The 20,801-nt window shown below is 45.3% G+C and overlaps 1 protein-coding gene across 7 annotated transcripts in view; it reads left to right on the forward strand.

Moving 5' to 3' along the window:
* The window catches only part of LOC121858317 (cAMP-regulated phosphoprotein 21-like), a 286,877-nt gene that overhangs the window by 6,681 nt on the left and 259,395 nt on the right, over window positions 1-20,801 (forward strand). The window contains exon 2 of one of the 7 annotated variants that reach the window (XM_042354670.1): window positions 9,152-9,220. The exons of the other annotated variants lie outside the window; for them this stretch is intronic. The gene's annotated coding sequence lies outside the window, so the exon portion shown is untranslated. The remainder of the gene's footprint in view (window positions 1-9,151; window positions 9,221-20,801) is intronic. 7 annotated transcript variants of the gene reach the window in all.

Genomic DNA, 20,801 nt, shown 5'->3' on the forward strand with positions numbered 1-20,801 from the left:
CACCACCACCACTGTGACTCACCACCACCACTCTTGATTCACCACCAGTACCACCACACTACCACCACACTACCACCACTACCACTACCACCACTACCACCAACATTACCACTACCTGCTTCACTACCGCAACCTGTACACCACCACCACCACCAACACTACCACTACCTGCTTGACTTCCGCAACCTGCACACCACCACCACTCTGACTCACCACCACTCTTGACTCACCACCACTACCACCAACACTACCGGATTCACTACCACAACCTGTACACCACCACCACCAGCACTGTGACTCACCACCACCACCACCACCACTCTTGACTCACCACCACTACCTGCTTCACTTCCGCAACCTGTACACCACCACCAGCACTGTGACTCACCACCACCACTCTTGACTCACCACCACTACCTGCTTCACTACCGCAACCTGTACACCACCACCACTGTGACTCACCACCGTTTATACACAATATGGTCGATCCTGTTCTGGCATTCTCTTTAGGTGTCTGATACCGCTCACACGCACATACTCGTGCACACATGCTCATGCACACTTACCTCACGTGGACACACACACACACACACACGCACACACGTAGACTTTCGTGATTCCTGTGCACATACATACATGCATAGTGTTATATATACATAATTATCATATTCGAATTTGTCCAATTTTGTTTGGGTATTTATAATGCAATAAATGAATAAATACGTGAGAACTAAACGAGATCCCTCACGACTAATGTTCCCGGCCGCCAGATGTGTATAGTGCTGTACATTGTGAACCTCAACAAACATTAAGATTTGGTTGGCTGAGTTCATTAATCTGATATTAAATATTCGATTGTCAACATTTGGAAATAGAAAGTAATATATACTCGTATATATCTTAATATGTAGTTGAGAATGTTTTTGAGATTCGTTGGATTTTTCAATTTACTATAAACAGTATTCTGATATAATGTTTATTACGAAGTTTTTTTTAATATGAATGTTGAATATTAAGTATTACATATCAAGTATGCAACATAAGTTTGATGGAGAATTATTTTACAGTGTTTACGGCAGGCACCAGACACATGGTCAAAGGGTTGGGGTGGCACTATACGGGGGTGGTACTGTGCAAGGGGGAGGGAGGCAGTGCACCAATGTTTTTATCCAACCCAATACCTGGAAGATTGTGTGTCCAAAGTTTGCATTACATTTAACAGGTAATTGTGTGTTGTAAAGACTGACTGACACACTCTGAGGATATTATATAGGTCTTTCTCTGTGTTCTTTCAGTAATGGATATATTTGTGTTTTACTTGAGTGTTTTAATGAGCAGAGGTGTAAAGCTACATGGCTTAATATATCTTCCGAAAATAGTAATGTTATTTTGCGAAACTTGTCTCATATATCAGGGTTGTCAGCTGTTAGTCCAACCTCGTTAATTGAGATTTTACCCATTTTGCAAGTATGCAAAATAACGCCTGGTAACAGACTTCTATACATGCCTTCCATATCGTCGAACTCACAGTATATCCCCGAACACCCTCATCAGGCTAAGGGGCATTCTTTTGAGCCTTCGCCGTGATGTGACTTGTTATTGTTCGTATCATAATTAATTCAAGTGTGTGTGTACAATACTTGAGCGTGGACACGGCGCCATCACGCACACGGTGTAATGACACGTGTGGAGGGGCATCGAGACACCGTTTTGTTTCACACACACACACACACACACACACACACACACACACACACACACACACACACACACACAGGCGAGGTGAGGAATTATTCACTAACCTTTGAATAAGTAAACTAATGACCACTGGAATTAAAAAAAATACATATCGTACCAATTACTGTGTATCTTTTCTTAACCTGGAATGCTGAAACTCTCTCTCTCTCTCTAAAACTTTACTTGAGCCTGAACTTACTCCAGCAAGCAAGTTCACGATTAACACTGATTTATACCCTGTGTTAAATTAATATAATCCGTATTTCAAGCTAAACCCCGGTGGAGAGAGAGAGAGAGAGAGAGAGAGAGAGAGAGAGAGAGAGAGAGAGAGAGAGAGAGTTCTTTTTTCCACACATAAGAGCTTCATCTATATATCCCGTCTGGTGTACGACTAAGCCACATAAACACAACTACCGGTAATTCTCAACCACCTTTCCTCCATTTGGTTACCCAAGACCCAGGAGCAGCAACAACCAACACATCCTTCAGGTACACAGTCTCCGTCACCCCACCTGCTTGTAAGATAATCGGCCCAGGATGGTGTCGCGTATCCATCGCTGCGTCGTATTGGTAAACACGGTATTTTTCCGGTGTTTACTTCTGCTGCCTGAGTTACCTCCTACCATGGACACTTAGATAATATACAAGAGGAAATGTGAGGATTCTGAAGGATTATTATTATTATTATTATTATTATTATTATTATTATTATTATTATTATTATTATTATTATTATTATTATTATTATTAGTAGTAGTAGTAGTAGTAGTAGTAGTAGTAGTAGTAGTATCATTATTATGATGATGATGATGGTGATGATGATGATGATGATGATGATGATGATGATGATGATGATGATGATGATGATGATGATGATGATGAGTAGTAGTAGTAGTAGTAGTATGTTGAAGGAAATCTGCCGGGACGTCATGGTAGAACCGACCCTCCTTCCACTGGATGGCGAGATCTTCCAACACAGGACTTCAAACACATCTAACGAAGCCCGTGTGGACGTCAGTGCTCGAGGATTCTGGACGCGGGGACAGAGAGCTTTCTTCGACATCAGGATTTTTTATCCCATGGCCGTTTGTCACCGTAACCTAGCTCTCGATGCTGCGCATAGGAGGAACGAGAACGACAAGAGAAGGGCATATGGGGAGAGAATTCAAAATGTTGATCAAGGCAGCTTCACTCCTCTAGTGTTCACAACCTCTGGTGGGATGGGCCCAAGTGCAAGATGCTTCTACGCCAGACTCGCGGAGCTGATCTCCGAACAGAAGCAGCAGCCCAGAAGTTATGTCACAGCCTGGATGAGATGTCGACTGTCCTTCTCTCTCCTTCGGTCGGCTTTGCTCTGCCTCAGGGGAACGAGAGCTTCTGCCCCTACTCCGACAACTGCTGCAGATATCGACTATGAGGCTACAGTCACTGAATGCCGCATGGATCTGCGGCTCAACTAATTTAACACAGATAGGATAGTTTCTTATGTATTAGGATATTTAATATTAAGGTAAATAAATGGTGGCGAAGGTGTGGCTATTGGGGGAGGCTGGAGGCCACGTAAAAAGTAGTAGTAGTAGTAGTAGTAGTAGTACATTATCATTATCATTATCATTATTATTATTATTATTATTATTATTGTTATTATTATTATTATTATTATTATTATTATTATTATGCTAGTTTAAGTGTGTGTGTGTGTGTGTGTGTGTGTGTGTGTGTGTGTGTGATGAATATAGAATGTGAACGATTAAGTGTAGAGGAATAATAAGGGGGGGAGAGGAGTAAAGGGATGAGTAGGAGGGGGGGAGAGGAGGCCACCATTAACAGCTACACTTTCAGGGCCACACTAGGGCGCCACACGCATACTAAACCACCACACTCCTCCTCCTCCTCCTCCTCCTCCTCCTCCTCCTCCGTTTTTGCCGGGGTGAGGGTGGCAGCACAGTGGTTTTAAGCTGTTGCATGTTGCGTTTATTGTCAATATTTGTAGCGTGTGTGATGATGGTAAGAGGACCTGTAAAGAATTATTAATAATATTGGTTGTTAGTCGACTTATGTATGCCATGCACAAGGACACTGGAGGTCATGTTCTTGCTGGAAGTCTTTATTGGTGGAAGTTTAATGTTATTTAGAAGCTCGTGTTAGATGGTGTGAATAAACTATTGCTTGTGTGATGACGTATAATGGTTTGATTGGTGTAGTTTGCGTAGTTGCATTATCCAGTCGTCAAATGGCAAGGTAATCGCTGTAATTGGCTCATGTTGGAGCTATTTTCATCGTTTTATAGTTAGGGGTTTTAAGTAGCACGCACTCATTGGGGGGGTCCAGTGGCTAAATGGATACAACGCTCGCCTTCTGTTTCGCTCGTGGGACACCTGCAGTCAGCTCAGCTATCATTGGGTATAAAACTTTATAGGTGGGAGGTGAAGGCGCTGGTCACACTGCTTCTTTGTGTACCGAAAAGGGTTTCTTCAGATCATCATACTTACAGGACCGCTTTAAACCACACACACATTCATATAGTTCTAACCACATTTCATTGACGGAGACAGCACATGACGTGTCTGGTGGCAGCCCATACATTTAACCTTTGAATCATCAGAAATAAGAAATATTTCCAACATGCAGAAGACACTATAAACGCGTATACCGTCCCTTGTTCGGTCCAGGGGCAAATAGTAGGGATGTTGGGTTTGTCAGCGTCAGCATGACTATTACGTGAGCTTTGGAACACAAGAATTGACGTGTGGAAATTGCCATCGTGCGTGTTACTAATTCAGGCAGTTCTCTCTCTCTCTCTCTCTCTCACACACACACACACACACACACACAAATAAGCCTGTCATCCGTAAGAGTTGATACTGAAGTGCTCTCTTAAATCATGCAGGTGTTATAAGCATATCTATCACAGGTGTTTTAAGCATATCTATCGCAGGTGTTTTAAGCATAGCTATCATAGGTGTTTTAAGTATAGCAATCACAGCTGTTTTAAGCATATCTATCGCAGGTGTTTTAAGCATATCTATCACAGGTGTTTTAAGCATAGCTATCACAAGTGTTTTTAGCATAGCTATCACAGGTGTTTTAAATATAGCTATCACAAGTTTTGTTAAAAAAAATTATCACACAGAATTATTTACACGGGTCTCCGTTTCACCAAAGTGTGGCCATGACCCCTTATACAGATGTACATCCGTGATCAAAATATAAATTATGATATTACGCTGATCACACACATTCATACCGGACATTAGTGGCGAAATGTAACACCATTAACCTTAATTGAAGTATAACGTAAAAACATTCGACAAAAATGGTAAGGTCATTTTATATGTGAATGACAATACTTTAAACTGCTGAATCAACAATGAATTTTACGACCTTATTCCTCAATGTACGCAAATGATCAGTATAAACCTTCAGTAATTAATTAGTAGTTTACCTAATACTGTTAGTATCATTTTAACTGAAACCATGCAGCTGTTACGTCAGTTTTCTTCACTAATTGATCACATTACCCAAAGAAAACATAATACTGTAATGGTTTCAGCAGTTGCTCATCATGGGACACCCACAATGTATCCTATACTTTATTGATAACAAGCAGAAGAGAAGCGTTACTCCACACGAACACACACACACACACAGACAAACACACACAAACACACACATCTGTCATAACTCCACAGTGTTCACCTCTTCCTCAAGTCTCTCTCTCACACTTCACTCTTATCTTCTCTCTCTCTCCTCCCTCACTCTTCACTCTATCCTTCTTCTCTTCCTGTTAAAATGTTTCCCCTCCTTTTGTTTTTTTATATTTTCTCTCAGTTAAGCCTATCATCACATAGGCCTGACGGGTATTTGGGAAAAGTATGGATACAGCATCTATACACTCGGCCTCTGAATGACACGTCCATGGTGTCCCAGATACAGTCTTCTACTTCAAGGGAATCTGGCCACTTACTGCTGACCCTTGTATCCTAGCAGTGCGGGGAGGACACGTGAATGTCATCTGGCACATGAGAAGGAAGTGATATCCATTACTTTATCGCCCATTATCTCATTGATGGCTGAAATAGTATTAAGAATTAGTTCACAACAGTTAAGTCAAAGGATTGTGAGACGAGAGATACATTTTAGCGAGAGTTCCGATTGGAGGAGGCGGCCAGGTACTCTCGTGAAGGTGTGGATGATATGCCAACTTTTTCTGGGGAGAGCCTTGTGTTATACGTATAATTAAGACTCGCCACTTGTTTACTTATGTATGAGGTTAGGTGAGGTGAGGAAGGCGCCGGGGTTCTTGTTATGATTGTGTAGTCTATTTGTTTCTCTCTCTTTTCATCTTCATTGTTTATCAAGGTGTGTGTGTGTGTGTGTGTGTGTGTGTGTGTGTGTGTGTGTGTGTAAAAAGAGGAAAGAGAGGATGTTACGTGGGTGGAAGGACTCCCGGGAGGTCCGAGGGATGGGGGGCTGCCTACACTCCCCTCCCTCTCCCATTCAGGTCGTCTTATGCCCCAGCCGCGAGTCAACACCCACACCTGCTAAAGGTTACAGGTTGCTTCTCACCCCTGACCTTTTACTGCCCAAGTCCCAGTGGGCTGATCCCGCTCCTCCCCTCCTCCCCTCCCCCCTCTCCATACATCGCCGCCCCGCCCAGCCTGACTACGCCCAGTCAGACCCGCCCAGCCCGCCTCCGCCCCACAGTGCTCCCACCCTGTCCGCACATCTATCTGCTTCTTCCCACCACCACTACTACCACTACCACCACAACCATCACCTCAACCACCACTACCACCAAAACAACAACGACAACAACAACAACGATTTATATGCCTACCTGATGACAATAGGTTCCAAAGGGATTTAAAACGGTGAATATTATACATGTTAAAATGTTTATGAGAGAGAGAGAGAGAGAGAGAGAGAGAGAGAGAGAGAGAGAGAGATCATTATATTTTTATACATATCATGATTACATTTTTCCACGTTATTGTAATAAGAGATTAATTTTACTGCTCCTGGGTACTGATAACCTTATGTTTGCCACTTGTTTATTTAGAGAACAATAGTGTAATTTAGATGGCATAATTCCTTCATATTTGCCATTTACTTATGATGATGCAAGAGTCTCGATTTTAAAACTGTGTGTGTGTATGTGTTTGTTTGTTTACTTGTTTGTTTGTTTGCGTGTTTGTTTACGGGAACTCGTTATCTGGTAATATATCCCTAGCTCGATTTATTTTATTTTTTATTATTTATTTACCGATGTTTATTTATTTATTTATTTATAATTGTCATGGGTAACGCGGCGCGGGATGATGAGTGAGGTTTATTCTTCACAGGAGGACACATTGATGTTACTAGTGAATAACTGAAATTAGACAGGCACCTTCCATAGGCTTTATATATGTATAATTGTATAAACAGTATGTATCAAAGTGAAGATACATACATACATACATACATACATACATACATACATACATACATACATACATAAAATGTAAGTCCTGATGTCTGTCTCTCTTACCTGTAAATAAAATCGCTGAATTTGTCCATCATAATAATTTCAGTAATGCTTTTGTATTCACTCAGTTGACAGTCCAATGTTAAGCCGTGTTGTAATGCTTCCGGGGTGATGATTCATTAAGCCTTTGAGCGAGAGAGAGAGAGAGAGAGAGAGAGAGAGAGAGAGAGAGAGAGAGAGAGAGAGAGAGAGAGAGAGAGAGAGAGAGAGAGAGAGAGACGCGCTGGTAAGTTGTGTGGGAAGGTGCTATCGGGAGCAGTGTATAGTCAGGAGCACACACACACACACACACACACACACACACACACACACACACACACACGACGAAGAGGTTATTAAATTCTTGCCATCGAGTGATATATCAAAGTTAAGTCTTACTTACTCCTCCCTCCTCCTCTTCCGTTTCTTCTTCTTCTTCTTCTTCTTAAATGCTCCTGTATCCACTTAGAGGTGATACAGTTTATCGCTGACCCAATCTCCTTCCCTATTTACCGCTTCCATTCATATCAATTCATTTCCAGTTATTCCCAGATTCTCTTTTTTTTTCATTTTCACCTCGCCTGCTTCCTTCGTCGCTCGTGTCTCTGTTTGCAAAAAAAAAATAATAATAGCAGGAACGAGAATTTCCCCCATCCTCTCCCCTCCCCCTCCCCACGTACAGCTGGTCGATTTGGCGGCCTTGGGTTATGCAGGTATTTTACGATAACTCCATTCTGGTGGAATTGATGGCTGGGAATGAATTTACCTGGGAGGGGTGCAGGTGTAGTCTCAGTCTCCACCAGCGCTAGCATTCTGGCTGTGTGTGTGTGTGTGTGTGTGTGTGTGTGTGTGTGTGTGTGTGTGTGTGTGTGTGTGTGTGTGTGTGTGTGTGTGTGTGTGTGTGGGTGTGTGTGTGTGTGTGTGTGTGTGTGTGTGTGTGTGTGTGTTTTGAAAGGAGAGAGAGAGAGAGAGAGGAGAGAGAGAGAGAGAGAGAGAGAGGAGAGAGAGAGAGAGAGACCTTATACTCGGATAAGCACATCCCTGATCTAGCTACGGAAGAAAATTAAATAAAACCCTACAGTGAATGAACACTCACTCGCTCACTCACCCACAGGTCCCAGAGGTATGAGGCTGGTGTGGAGACAGAGATACAACAATTCGAAGCTCCAGCACTGAGGCAGACGAGGATGAATGAGGCATCAGAATAATAAAACGCTCGCATTTACAAGTTATGGCAGCCTCCCCCTTCCCTCCCCTCGACGGTATGGGCGATACCCTGGGCCCCACAACACCAGAACTTAGCCCTTATGCCCACTGGGTATAAGAGCGAGACCGTGGCGCTCGGATCCCCCAAATTCACCTCTCGTGTACCAGGGCTGGCGTGTGGATATGCCCTCCCTCCCTCCCTCCCTCCCTCACCAGCCGGACTGAAACTAGGTCACATCCTTGAAATCAATGTTTCTGGTTCAGTTTATTTGTTTTTTAATAATTATTATTGAATGCGTCGTCTGGTACATGGTGTGTGTGTGTGTGTGTGTGTGTGTGTGTGTGTGTGTGTGTGTGTGGCTTTGAAGGGGAATAGGAATTACCTGACTTGTGTATATATTGGTAATAGAGTCATAATAGTGTGCGTGTTGTCGTGTTTTTTTTAAGTCTGTTTTATATGTTGTTTAAATATTTAGGGTGAACAGACACGGCTCGGTCTATTGTGTTCGTGGCTGTCATTTGTTTGTCTCTCCCCAAACTCCACAAATCATGTGTATTGTGAGGAGTTATGAGTCATTATTATTCCTGCCAAATATGAATGTTTTTATCCTTACCCCAAACCTAGATCAAGTTATGCCAGTTAAATCTTTACTTCTCCTAATAAATGTATAAACCGGATCTTCTCTCCTTCACTCAAAGTGCCTGTGTGTGTTGTCGGGGCGTGTGAGTGTGTTCCTCTATGACCCAAGAGGCGACGCTTCCAACTAGGTGAGCCAAAACGTTCATATTCCCTCTCAGTAGCTCTCAGAGGCCACACCACTTTTACTGCCCTGTGGTCGACGGTGTTTCTGAGCTGTGTATATTTTTGTGACTCACCTGAACCTTTACCTTCATAGGGGAGGGAGTGATATTGGTCCCCGCCCCCGCTGCCTTTGCCCCCTGCTGCCTCCGCCTTCGCCCGCGCCGTCCCCGTTTTTCCGCCCCCGCCGCCCCCTCCCCGCCCCGTCAGCCTCTGTCCTCGCGTGTAGTCGTCGTCTTGTTGCGACTGGACTGGAGGTCAACCATTGGTGGACAGAGCCTCATCAATGTGTTATGAAGAGAAACATAATGCTGGTGCGGGATTTTTGACGAACTTTTAATCTTGACTACATGTTTCCTAGACCTGGTATTATTTCCGTGGACTTTGCACAAAAAAAGGAAAAATAAGACTTAGAACAACATAAATAACAAGGAAGGAAGGCGTGTGGCGGCTAGATAGACGTACAGTATATATAATATAGTCCACATACCAGATGACGAATCTTTTATACCGATTACATTTTAAGTTTGATTTTTTTTAATTTAACTCCATATTATATTTAAGTAGGAATAGGCCGCTAGTAAAAGGTGTCATTCGAAAACTCCGAAAACTTTTATAAAAAAATTACACTTTAAAGTTATTTGCTTATTGATAAAATTTTTTCAAGAAATTTGAAGTGTAGCGAATTTACATTTTAGGGGAAGTGTGGCGGACCCCAATATGAACAGTGAACACTTAATGATGAGACACAGGAGTGAGGGGGTTCATGTTCCTGCCTTCAGTGATATTGAGTCCGTAGTCCCTTGGTGCCAGCCCCCTTAATACTTCATCAGGTCAACCCCCAGCCCTGCATGGTACAAGGGCCGGAGGGGGAGGGGGGGTCTGAGCCGGGCTGAGGAGGGAGGATAAATACCAGATATCACAATTCATCTAAAATAAAGATTCTGCATTTTAAAATAATTTTCCATTTTAAACACACACACACAACACACACACACATTAATATATATATATATATATATATATATATATATATATATATATATATATATATATATATATATATATATATATATATATATATATATATATGGAGGGAATTATAAAGGAAGGAGGATGATAGAGTGAGTCACAACATTTCAGGAAATTGTTGAAAGACGAGAATGTTGCAAGGATCAGGATGGAATACAGACAAAATTAAAACATTGAAAAAGCAACTTGCAGCTCAACAGGGGACAGGAGGAACTGATGCAAGACTCAGGAAGGTTCTGAAAGGTAAAACAATGGAGAGGAACAAACCGTCTGCTCTGGAAATCTGTAACAGGAATTTCACTTAGTATTATAGGTTAGGCTAGGTCGGGTTAGGTTAAGTTAGGTTGGGTCAGATCAGGTTAGGTTAAAGTACGGTTAAGCTAGGTTAGATCGGGTTAGGTTGGTTGGTTGGGTCAGATCAGGTTAGGTTAAAATACGGTTAAGTTAGGTTGAGTCAGGTCAGGTTAGGTTAGGTTGGGTCGGGTCAGGTTAAGTTAGCTTAGGCTATATTAGGTTTGGGTAAGGGTATGTTAGTGTTAGGTTAAGCTAGGGTTAGCCTAGGTTAGGTCAGGTCAGGTCAGGTTCGGTTAAGTTAGGTTAGGTTGGGTCAGGTTAGGTTGGATCAGGTTAGGTTAAGTTAGGTTAGGTTGGGTCAGGTTAAGTTAGGTTAATGTTTGGGTGTGGAATTGAGGCGTTTTGTTAACGGTGTGGTTATTTTTCTGATCGGAAGCTTGTATTCAGCAGGATAAAGGCGTCGTGAGGACCAGCTAGGATAAAGGCGTATGTAGGACCAGCTAGGATAAGGGGGTGTGTATGACCAGCTGAGATAAAGGGGTCGTGTGTGGCCAGCTAGGATATAGGGTCGTTAGGACCAGCTAGGATAAAGGCGCATTGTATGACCAGCTAGGATAAAGGGGGCGTGTATGGCCAGCTAGGATAAAGGGAGCGTGTATGACCAGCTAGGATAAAGGGGTCGTGTATGGCCAGCTAGGATAAAGGAGCGTGTATGACCAGCTAGGATAAAGGGCGTGTATGACCAGCTAGGATAAAGGGGCGTGTATGACCAGCAGGATAAAGGGAGCGTGTATGACCAGCCTAGGATAAAGGGAGCGTGTGACCAGCTAGGATAAAGGGGCGTGTATGGCCAGCTAGGATAAAGGGGCGTGTATGACCAGCGAGGATAAAGGGGGCGAGTGTATGCAGCGAGGATAAAGGGGCGTGTATGAGACCAGCGAGGATAAAGGGGGCGTGTATGACCAGCGAGGATAAAGGGGTGTGTGACTGACCAGCTAGGGTAAGGCGCCGTGTGGGACCAGCTAGGATAAGGGGCGTGTATGACCAGCTAGGATAAAGGGGCGTGTGGACCAGCTAGGATAAAGGGGTGTGTATGACCAGCTAGGGTAAAGGCGCCGTGTGGGACCAGCTAGGATAAAGGGGCGTGTAGGACCAGCTAGGATAAAGGGACGTGTATGACCAGCTGAGATAAAGGCGTGTAGGACCAGCTAGGATAAAGGGGCGTGTAGGACCAGCTAGGATAAAGGGGCGTGTATGACCAGCTGAGATAAAGGGGCGTGTATGGCCAGCTAGGATAAAGGGGCGTGTATGACCAGCTGAGATAAAGGGGTCGTGTAGACCAGCTAGGGTAAAGGCGCATTGTATGACCAGCTAGGATAAAGGGGGCGTGTATGACCAGCTAGGATAAAGGGGCGTGTATGGCCAGCTAGGATAAAGGAGCGTGTATGACCAGCTAGGGTAAAAGGGTCATGTATGACCAGCTGGGATAAAGGGGTCGTGTGTGACCAGCTAGGATAAAGGGGCGTGTATGACCAGCTAGGGATAAAGGGCGCATTGTATGACCAGCTAGGATAAAGGCGTGTATGGCCAGCTAGGATAAAGGGGTCGTGTATGACCAGCTAGGATATAGGGGTCGTGTATGACCAGCGAGGATAAAGGGTCGTGTATGACCAGCGAGGAATAAAGGGGTCGTGTATGACCAGCTAGGGTAAAGCGCATTGTATGACCAGCTAGGATAAAGGGGTCGTGTATGACCAGCTAGGATAAAGGGGTCGTGTATGACCAGCTAGGGTAAGGGCGCATTGTATGACCAGCTAGGATAAAGGGGTCGTATATGATCATGGATATAGGGGTCGTGTATGACCAGCTAGGATATAGGGGTCGTGTATGACCAGCGAGGATAAAGGGGCGTGTATGACCAGCTAGGGTAAAGGCGCATTGTATGACCAGCTAGGATAAAGGGAGCGTGTATGGCCAGCTAGGATAAAGGGGTCGTGTATGACCAGCGAGGATAAAGGGGGCGTGTATGACCAGCTAGGGTAAAGGCGCATTATGACCGAGCTAGGATAAAGGGGCGTGTGGCCAGCTAGGATAAAGGGGTCGTGTATGACCAGCTAGGATATGGGGTCGTGTATGACCAGCGAGGATAAAGGGTCGTGTATGACCAGCGAGGATAAAGGGGGCGTGTATGACCAGCGAGGATAAAGGGTCGTGTATGACCAGCTAGGATAAAGGGGGCGTGTATGACCAGCTAGGATAAAGGGGTGTGTATGACCAGCGAGGATAAAGGGGCGTGTGACCAGCGAGGATAAAGGGGCGTGTATGACCAGCTAGGATAAAGGTGTATGACCAGCTAGGATAAAGGGGGCGTGTAGACCAGCTAGGATAAAGGGGCGGGCTAGGATAAAGGGGCGTGTATGACCAGCTAGGATAAAGGGGTCGTGTATGACCAGCGAGGATAAGGGCGTGTATGACCAGGAGGATAAAGGGGTCGTATGACCAGCTAGGATAAAGGGGCGTGTATGACCAGCTAGGATAAAGGGGTCGTGTGTGGCCAGCTAGGATAAAGGGCGTGTATGACCAGCGAGGATAAAGGGTCGTGTGTGGCCAGCTAGGATAAAGAGTCGTGTATGGCCAGCTAGGATAAAGGGGCGTGTATGACCAGCGAGGATAAAGGGGCGTGTATGACCAGCGAGGATAAAGGGGGCGTGTATGACCAGCGAGGATAAAGGGGTCGTGTATGACCAGCGAGGATAAAGGGTCGTGTATGACCAGCGAGGATAAAGGGTCGTGTATGACTAGGGTAAAGGGGTCGTGTATGACCAGCGAGGGTAAAGGGGTCGTGTATGACCAGCTAGGATAAAGGGGTCGTGTATGACCAGCTAGGGTAAAGGGGTCGTGTATGACCAGCTAGGATAAAGGGTCGTGATGACCAGCTAGGATAAAGGTGCGTGTATGACCAGCGAGGATAAAGGGGCGTGTATGACCAGCTAGGATAAAGGGGTCGTGTATGACCAGCTAGGGTAAGAGCGCATTGTATGACCAGCTAGGATAAAGGGGTCGTGTATGACCAGCTAGGGTAAAGGCGCATTGTATGACCAGCTAGGATAAAGGCGTGTATGGCCAGCTAGGATAAAGGGGTCGTGTATGACCAGCTAGGATAAAGGGGTCGTGTATGACCAGCGAGGATAAAGGGGCGTGTATGACCAGCTAGGATAAAGGGGTCGTGTATGACCAGCTAGGGTAAAGGCGCATTGTATGACCAGCTAGGATAAGGGGCGTGTATGGCCAGCTAGGATAAAGGGGGCGTGTATGGCCAGCTAGGAAAAAGGGGCGTGTATGACCAGCTAGGATAAAGGGGCGTGTATGACCAGCTAGGATAAAGGGGGCGTGTATGACCAGCGAGGATAAGGGGCGTGTATGACCAGCTAGGATAAAGGGGCGTGTATGACCAGCGAGGATAAGGGGCGTGTATGACCAGCTAGGATAAGGGGGCGTGTATGGCCAGCTTGGATAAAGGGGCGTGTATGACCAGCGAGGATAAAGGGGGGCGTGTATGACCAGCGAGGATAAGGGGCCGTGTATGACCAGCTAGGATAAAGGGGGCGTGTATGGCCAGCTTGGATAAGGGGCGTGTATGACCAGCGAGGATAAAGGGGCGTGTATGACCAGCTAGGATAAAGGGGCCGTGTATGACCAGCGAGGATAAAGGGGGCGTGTATGACCAGCGAGGATAAAGGGGGCGTGTATGGCCAGCTAGGATAAAGGGGGCGTGTATGACCTGTAGTTATGTGGGAGGCGTGTGTGAACCATTTTATTTTTGTAGTCATCTTCAGTGCCTTTGTCGGTACGTCCGTCCATACGTCTGTGTGTCGTCCCCTTGCGTTCATCCATGCGTCAACCCTTAACGCCCGTCTGTCTATGCCTCCATGCGTCTTCCCCTTGCATTCGTCCTTGCGTTAACCACATGCGTCCGTCTGTCTATGCCTCCGTGCATCTACCCTTTGCGTCTTTGTGTCCGTCCATACGTACGTGCATCAATCCCTAGCGTCCGTCTGTCGATTCATCCATTTGTCTACCCCTTACATCCGTCCGCCCATGAGTCCAGAAGCTGTGCAATAAGATAACCCATTACTGTCCTGAATAATGGCCCCATGGAATTTACTATGGGGGGCGAGAGAGGGTTAGTGGGGAAAAGGGATGGGGTTGATGAGTGGGGGTGGGGGGGGTGTTCCTATAGCTTCTTATGTTATCTCTCTCGTGTTCAGAAGGGAGAAAGGAGGAGGCGGCGGCTAGTGACAGGTTTGAAAGGAGCTGTGAGGGATGAGTACTGTACTGTAGGTTAGTTTGAGGAATATGTATTGTGACGGAGGGAGGTGGAGAGGTCTCACGGTGTTCTTATGATGGCGATTGAGTTCTCTCTCTCTCTCTCTCTCTCTCTCTCTCTCTCTCTCTCTCTCTCTCTCTCTCTCTCTCTCTCTCTCTCTCTCTCTCTCTCTCTCCTTTCACGCCGTACTTATGTACAGTAACTACGGAGAGAGAGATAATTATAGAAAGGGGAGAGAGAAAGCGAGAGATAATATCATTTGATAATATTTTTTTTACGTGAGAGGGAAGACGAGATGATGGAGATATGGTATATATAATTAGCACCATACAATATATACCTGCCGCGTCAACAACCATTAATGAATGGTCGTCCTGGGCTTTATGAGAGGAGAGCTTGGAAATGAATAGAGAGAGAGGGGGTGGGAGGAGGGGGAGTTATGATACCTGTGTGTGCACGTGTGTGAGAGAGAGAGGGCGCTGTCTTACTGCCTCTGTTGTGGCTGTTCTACATCAGTTGTTGTGTTCCACCTCGGCACTGGCCCTCCTCATTGCTTGATGGTGTTGTCATGCAGTTTACATAGCTTAGCCAGAGGTAGGATTTGTGTATTTTAGAGGTAATTCGAGAACGGTAGAGCGGCGGCAAGTGTGTGGCCGCCTACGTTGGTCCTGGCGAGCGGCCCTGATCAATACTCAACACACTGTCCGTTACTCCGCCAGCGGCTCCGGCACCCCTTTCACCCCCGCTCTCTTCCCTCTCAGTTATCACACTTTGTTGTCATTCTCATTCACTTATTACCATTCATCACTGTGGGACGTTTCCTCAAGTCTCGTCTATCGCTGCTAGAGGAACTATAATTTCCTCGTGTCTTCAAAGGTTAAGAGCCGCTCGACACAAACACTTCCGTAGCGGAAGAAGGAACTAGTTTGCATTAACAAGAAGCAAGAGAGAGAGAGAGAGAGAGAGAGAGAGAGAGAGAGAGAGAGACTTCGAAGTTTTACTGGTTGTAATGAACAATTTCGTAAGAGTTGGTCTAGTGATGGGAGTTGTGAGGCTGTGTTTGGTGAAGTTTGTCGCTGCTGGTTTGACACACACACTGATGAAATATGTAAGTTGTGGTGGTGGTGGTGGCGACGGTGTGGGTGGTGGTAGTGCTATTGGTACTGGTGGTGGTGGTGCTGGTGGTGGTGGCGACGGTGTTGGTGGTGGTAGTGCTATTGGTACTGGTGGTGCTGGTGGTGGTGGTAACATCAGATGAGTTTTGGGGGCGGTGATCTGTCCTCCTCTACCAGCTTCCTCATACTTCCCCAACAGTAGTAGTACTCTCTCTCTCCAATCCAGTCACCCCATCCACCATTACAACACCATAATGCCATGATTGTCTCACTCCCACCATTCACCACCAACACAGCGCGTCACCCCCCACCATTCACCACCAACACAGCGTCACCCACCATTCACCACCAACACACTGCCTTACCCCACCATTCACCACCAACACACTGCCTCACCCCACCATTCACCACCAACACAGTGCCTTACCCCCACCATTCACCACCAACACACTGCCCTCACCCCACCCATTCACCACCAACTCACCCCCACCATTCACCACCAACACTGCTTACCCCCCACCATTCACCACCAACACACTGCCTTACCCCCACCATTCACCACTCAACACAGCGCCACCGCCACCATTCACCACCAACACACTGCCTCACCCCCACCATTCACCACCAACACAGTGCCTTACCCCCACCATTCACCACCAACACACTGCCCTACCCCCCACCATTCACCACCAACACACTGCCTCACCCCACCATTCACCACCACACCAACACACCTGCTCACTCCTGACCTTCGCCACCAACACAGCTCCCCCACCATTCACCACCAACACACTGCCTCACCCCCACTGTTCACCACCTCACACACTGCCCCCCACCATCACCACCAACACAGTGCCTCACCCCACCATTCACCACCAACACCGTGCCTACCCCACCCCACCATTCACCACCAACACTGTGCTCACCCCACCATTCACCACCAACACAGCAAGTGCCACCCCCACACACCACTAACACAGTGCCTTACTCCCACCATTCACCACCAACACACTGCCTCCCCACACCATTCACCACCAACACACACTGCCTCACCCCCACCATTCACCACCAACACACTGCTCATCTCCCCACCATTCCCACCAACACAGCGCGTCACCCCCACATTCACCTCACCAACACACTGCCTCACCCCCCCACCATTCACCACCAACACACTGCCCACCCCCACCATTCTACCACTAACACAGTGCCTTACTCCCACCATTCACCACCAACACACTGCCTCACCCCCACACACCATCACACCAACACACTGCCTCACCCCCACCATTCACCTCACCCCCACCATTCACCACCAACACACTGCCTTACCCCCACCATTCACCACCAACACAGCGCGTCACCGCCACCATTCACCACTAACACAGTGCCTCACCCCCACCATTCACCACCAACACAGCGCGTCACCCCCACCATTCACCACCAACACAGTGCCTTACCCCCAACGCTCTGCTCCACCTGCTTTAATAACTAGGAACACTGACGGCATGGTGGTGAGTGCTGCAGCTGGTGTTGATGATTGATAGATGTGAAGGAATTGTGGCTGAACACGATATTACACACTGCATATCTCATGTCAAAACAGAGTGCAGGATTTTTATTACTACAGAGTTAAACGTCATACAGTCTGTCTGCCAAACCTGTCTTACAGTTTGCTGGGGGAGGGGGGGGGTACTTCTCTGTGCCACGTTCTAACTGATGAGAGGAATGAAGCTAGTGATATTAATTAGCAGTTAAGGAATGAAGCTGCTGTAGTTAAGGAATTCTAGGATCTGCCACAGTGTTATCTCGAAGAGGACACACGTAATGTAACCTATGAGGACAAGCACTTCACGGAATTTCTACTTCAAGCAATGTGAAACGCCTGATCGATATAACTTAACGCTCACTGTGGTAGCTTGACACATTGGCTGGAGACCTCTCAATGGGCACTGATGTCAAGTGAAGGGCAATTCCTCTCCACGATTTATAAGTCTGTTTCATGATCCCTACTCGCTGCTTTGTTATTATCGCTCTGTTGTGAACCGTGGACACAGGTGAGGCCAGGTGAACAATTAGACGTCTCTCGTGTTATGTTTCGTGTCATTGGTTAGTCTGTAATGATTCTTGAAGTGTTTTTGTTGTTTTATTATAATTGTTTTATTTTTATTATTGTTTTTATTATTATTATTATTATTATTATTATTATTATTATTATTATTATTATTATTATTATTATTATTATTATTATTATTATTATTATCATTATTATTATTATTATTATTATTATTATTATTATTATTATTATTAGAAGAAGAAGACGAAGAAGAATTTCCATCTATTTTATACGTTTCCCCGCTGTTACAACCACCACCATGCCCCAACACTATCACCACCAATAACTGCAGACTTCACCTATATTCACAACGAATATAGTTTTGCCTCTCTTAACGTATCCGCAAAGATACCTAACCTAACCTAACCTTACCTTACCTTACCTTACCTTACCTTACCTTACCTCACCTTACCTTACCTTACCTTACCTTACCTTACCTTACCTTACCTTACCTCACCTCACCTCACCTCACCTTACCTTACCTTACCTTACCTTACCTTACCTTACCTTACCTTACCTTAAGTGTCACGAGTCTATTATTATTGGTTGGGAAGTGACTGACGTATTAGAAAAGTTACTTATAGGTATTGTCTCATTGGATAAGTAAGTTTGTAGTAAGTGTGTAGGGATTAAATTGAGGAAATAAAGTGCTATAATATTTAAGGTAGGTCTAAATGGTATAATATTTTTTTTTTCTGACATCCAGGTAGGCCTAGTTTATTATATCTTGGATTGGGTTAAAAATTTTTGAAGACAGTTATTACCGTCAGTATTTCTCAATTATGATATATCAGAGTTCTCATTGGGAATTGTTGACAAAATTTCTCTGCTGACCGAGTGAAGGAGGGAACGCCTGGCTGGGGATGGCTGGCTCACTTAGTATTGTTTACTCGAGTTGAGATTTAACACCTGATAAACATTGATAATTAAATGTTGAAAATATTAAAATGTTATTCGTTATCGTCCAGGTATGATTTTTTACTGGTTGATATTGTCCTATAAGTATACAGAAATATGAACATTACAAACCCGTTTATCTCACAAGTGGGGTAACTAGTGCCTGTGTCTACCTGCGGGAAGATTGTACTCTAATGAAAGTTGCTCACTTAATGTCATGTAAACAGTTCCTTCTGAAATATCTACACCGTTTATTGTTTATCTTGACTACGACTGCCAAAGTCTGCCTGATTTAACCTGGATATTTACATACTTTTGATTTAAATATAATTATAAAAAATATCGGCATGTTTTATGTTTATTTGGAAGGAAATGCATTAAACTCATTAAATAAATCATTATATTAATAAAAAAATATAGTAAATTATCATAGAGTGACTTGTGTTAATAATGCTCCTGGCTAAAAGCATATAGGTGCACAACAGGTGTCGGGCGTCATTAGTATTTAGGACAGGTGTGATGCAAGAGAGGTAACGTCCGTGGCCCCGTGACCCCCAGTGTAGCGGCGTCAACAACCTATGACGTCACGTGATAAAACTTGTACCCAAGACACACGTGGAGCCCCCCCCCCCTATGTGTGTGTGTGTGTGTGTGGAAAGGGAGTTACGCAATCATCCCGACACACACACACAGGATCCACTTCACCTCTCTCTCTCTCTCTCTCTCTCTCTCTCTCTCTCTCTCTCTCTCTCTCTCTCTACTATATCTCTCTCTCTCTCTCTCTCTCCTCTTACTAATCACACCTACTACTTCTCTCTTCGTTCTCCACATGTCCTGTTTTCATACCCAAGTTCTCTCATGCCCCCCCTTACTCGTTTTCCCTCCCGGCCCCACTCCACTACTCCCACCAACACTCCTACCCCGTCCCACTCCACCACCCCCACTCCTCCCCGTACTCCCTCCCTCCTCTGGCTCCACTCCACCAACACCCTTCCTCCTCCAACCCTCTCCCCTCTTTTCGGACCCCAGCTACGGAGATTATTGTTGTGGGTGACGTCAAGTAGTGGTGGGTACAGGGGTGGGTACAGGGGTGGGTACAGTGGTGGGTACAGGGCCGTGAAGGAACAAGACTGTTCTGATATGGTCTTACTTTTAGTTTTTTGTTCCTTGAGTAATTTCTCTTTCTCATTTTTATTTATTTTTTATTTAAACAGTTTATTACATGGGGATCACTGACAAGGTTTTAGTCTAATCACATGATAACTGGTTTAAAGGACAATTTGGATAAAAGTATCCTATCTGAAAAACTTTCCCCAGGATTGTTACAATAAATTATCATGCAGTACATAGTTAAGGACGTTGGATTAATTGAAGCCACTAAAAATATAATGATGAAGACATAGATAATATTTTAGAAAAAATAACAGTAATTTCTCTTCTCTTCTCTTCTCTTCTCTTCTCTTCTCTCTTGTAAAAAAAAAAGACGTTTTAGTGCCACCTAACAACGAGCCACAAGTTGGCAGAGAAAGCAACTGAGTTTGGTGACTTGTGTTATGAGGTGATGGTGGTGTTATGAGGTGCTTTGGTGATGGCGGCGGCGGCTGCTGTGATGGTGTTGGCGGCTGCTGTGATGGTGTTGGCGGCTGTTGTGATGGTGTTGGCGGCTGTTGTGATGGTGTTGGCGGCTGTTGTGATGGTGGCGGCTGTTGTTACCGTCATTGTATCAGCTGCGGTCACTGTTCTTGTTAGTCATGCGATCAATGCTTTTA

The sequence above is a fragment of the Homarus americanus genome, unplaced genomic scaffold, assembly GCF_018991925.1.
Source record: "Homarus americanus isolate GMGI-L3 unplaced genomic scaffold, GMGI_Hamer_2.0 scaffold57980, whole genome shotgun sequence".
Lineage (NCBI taxonomy): Eukaryota > Metazoa > Arthropoda > Malacostraca > Decapoda > Nephropidae > Homarus > Homarus americanus.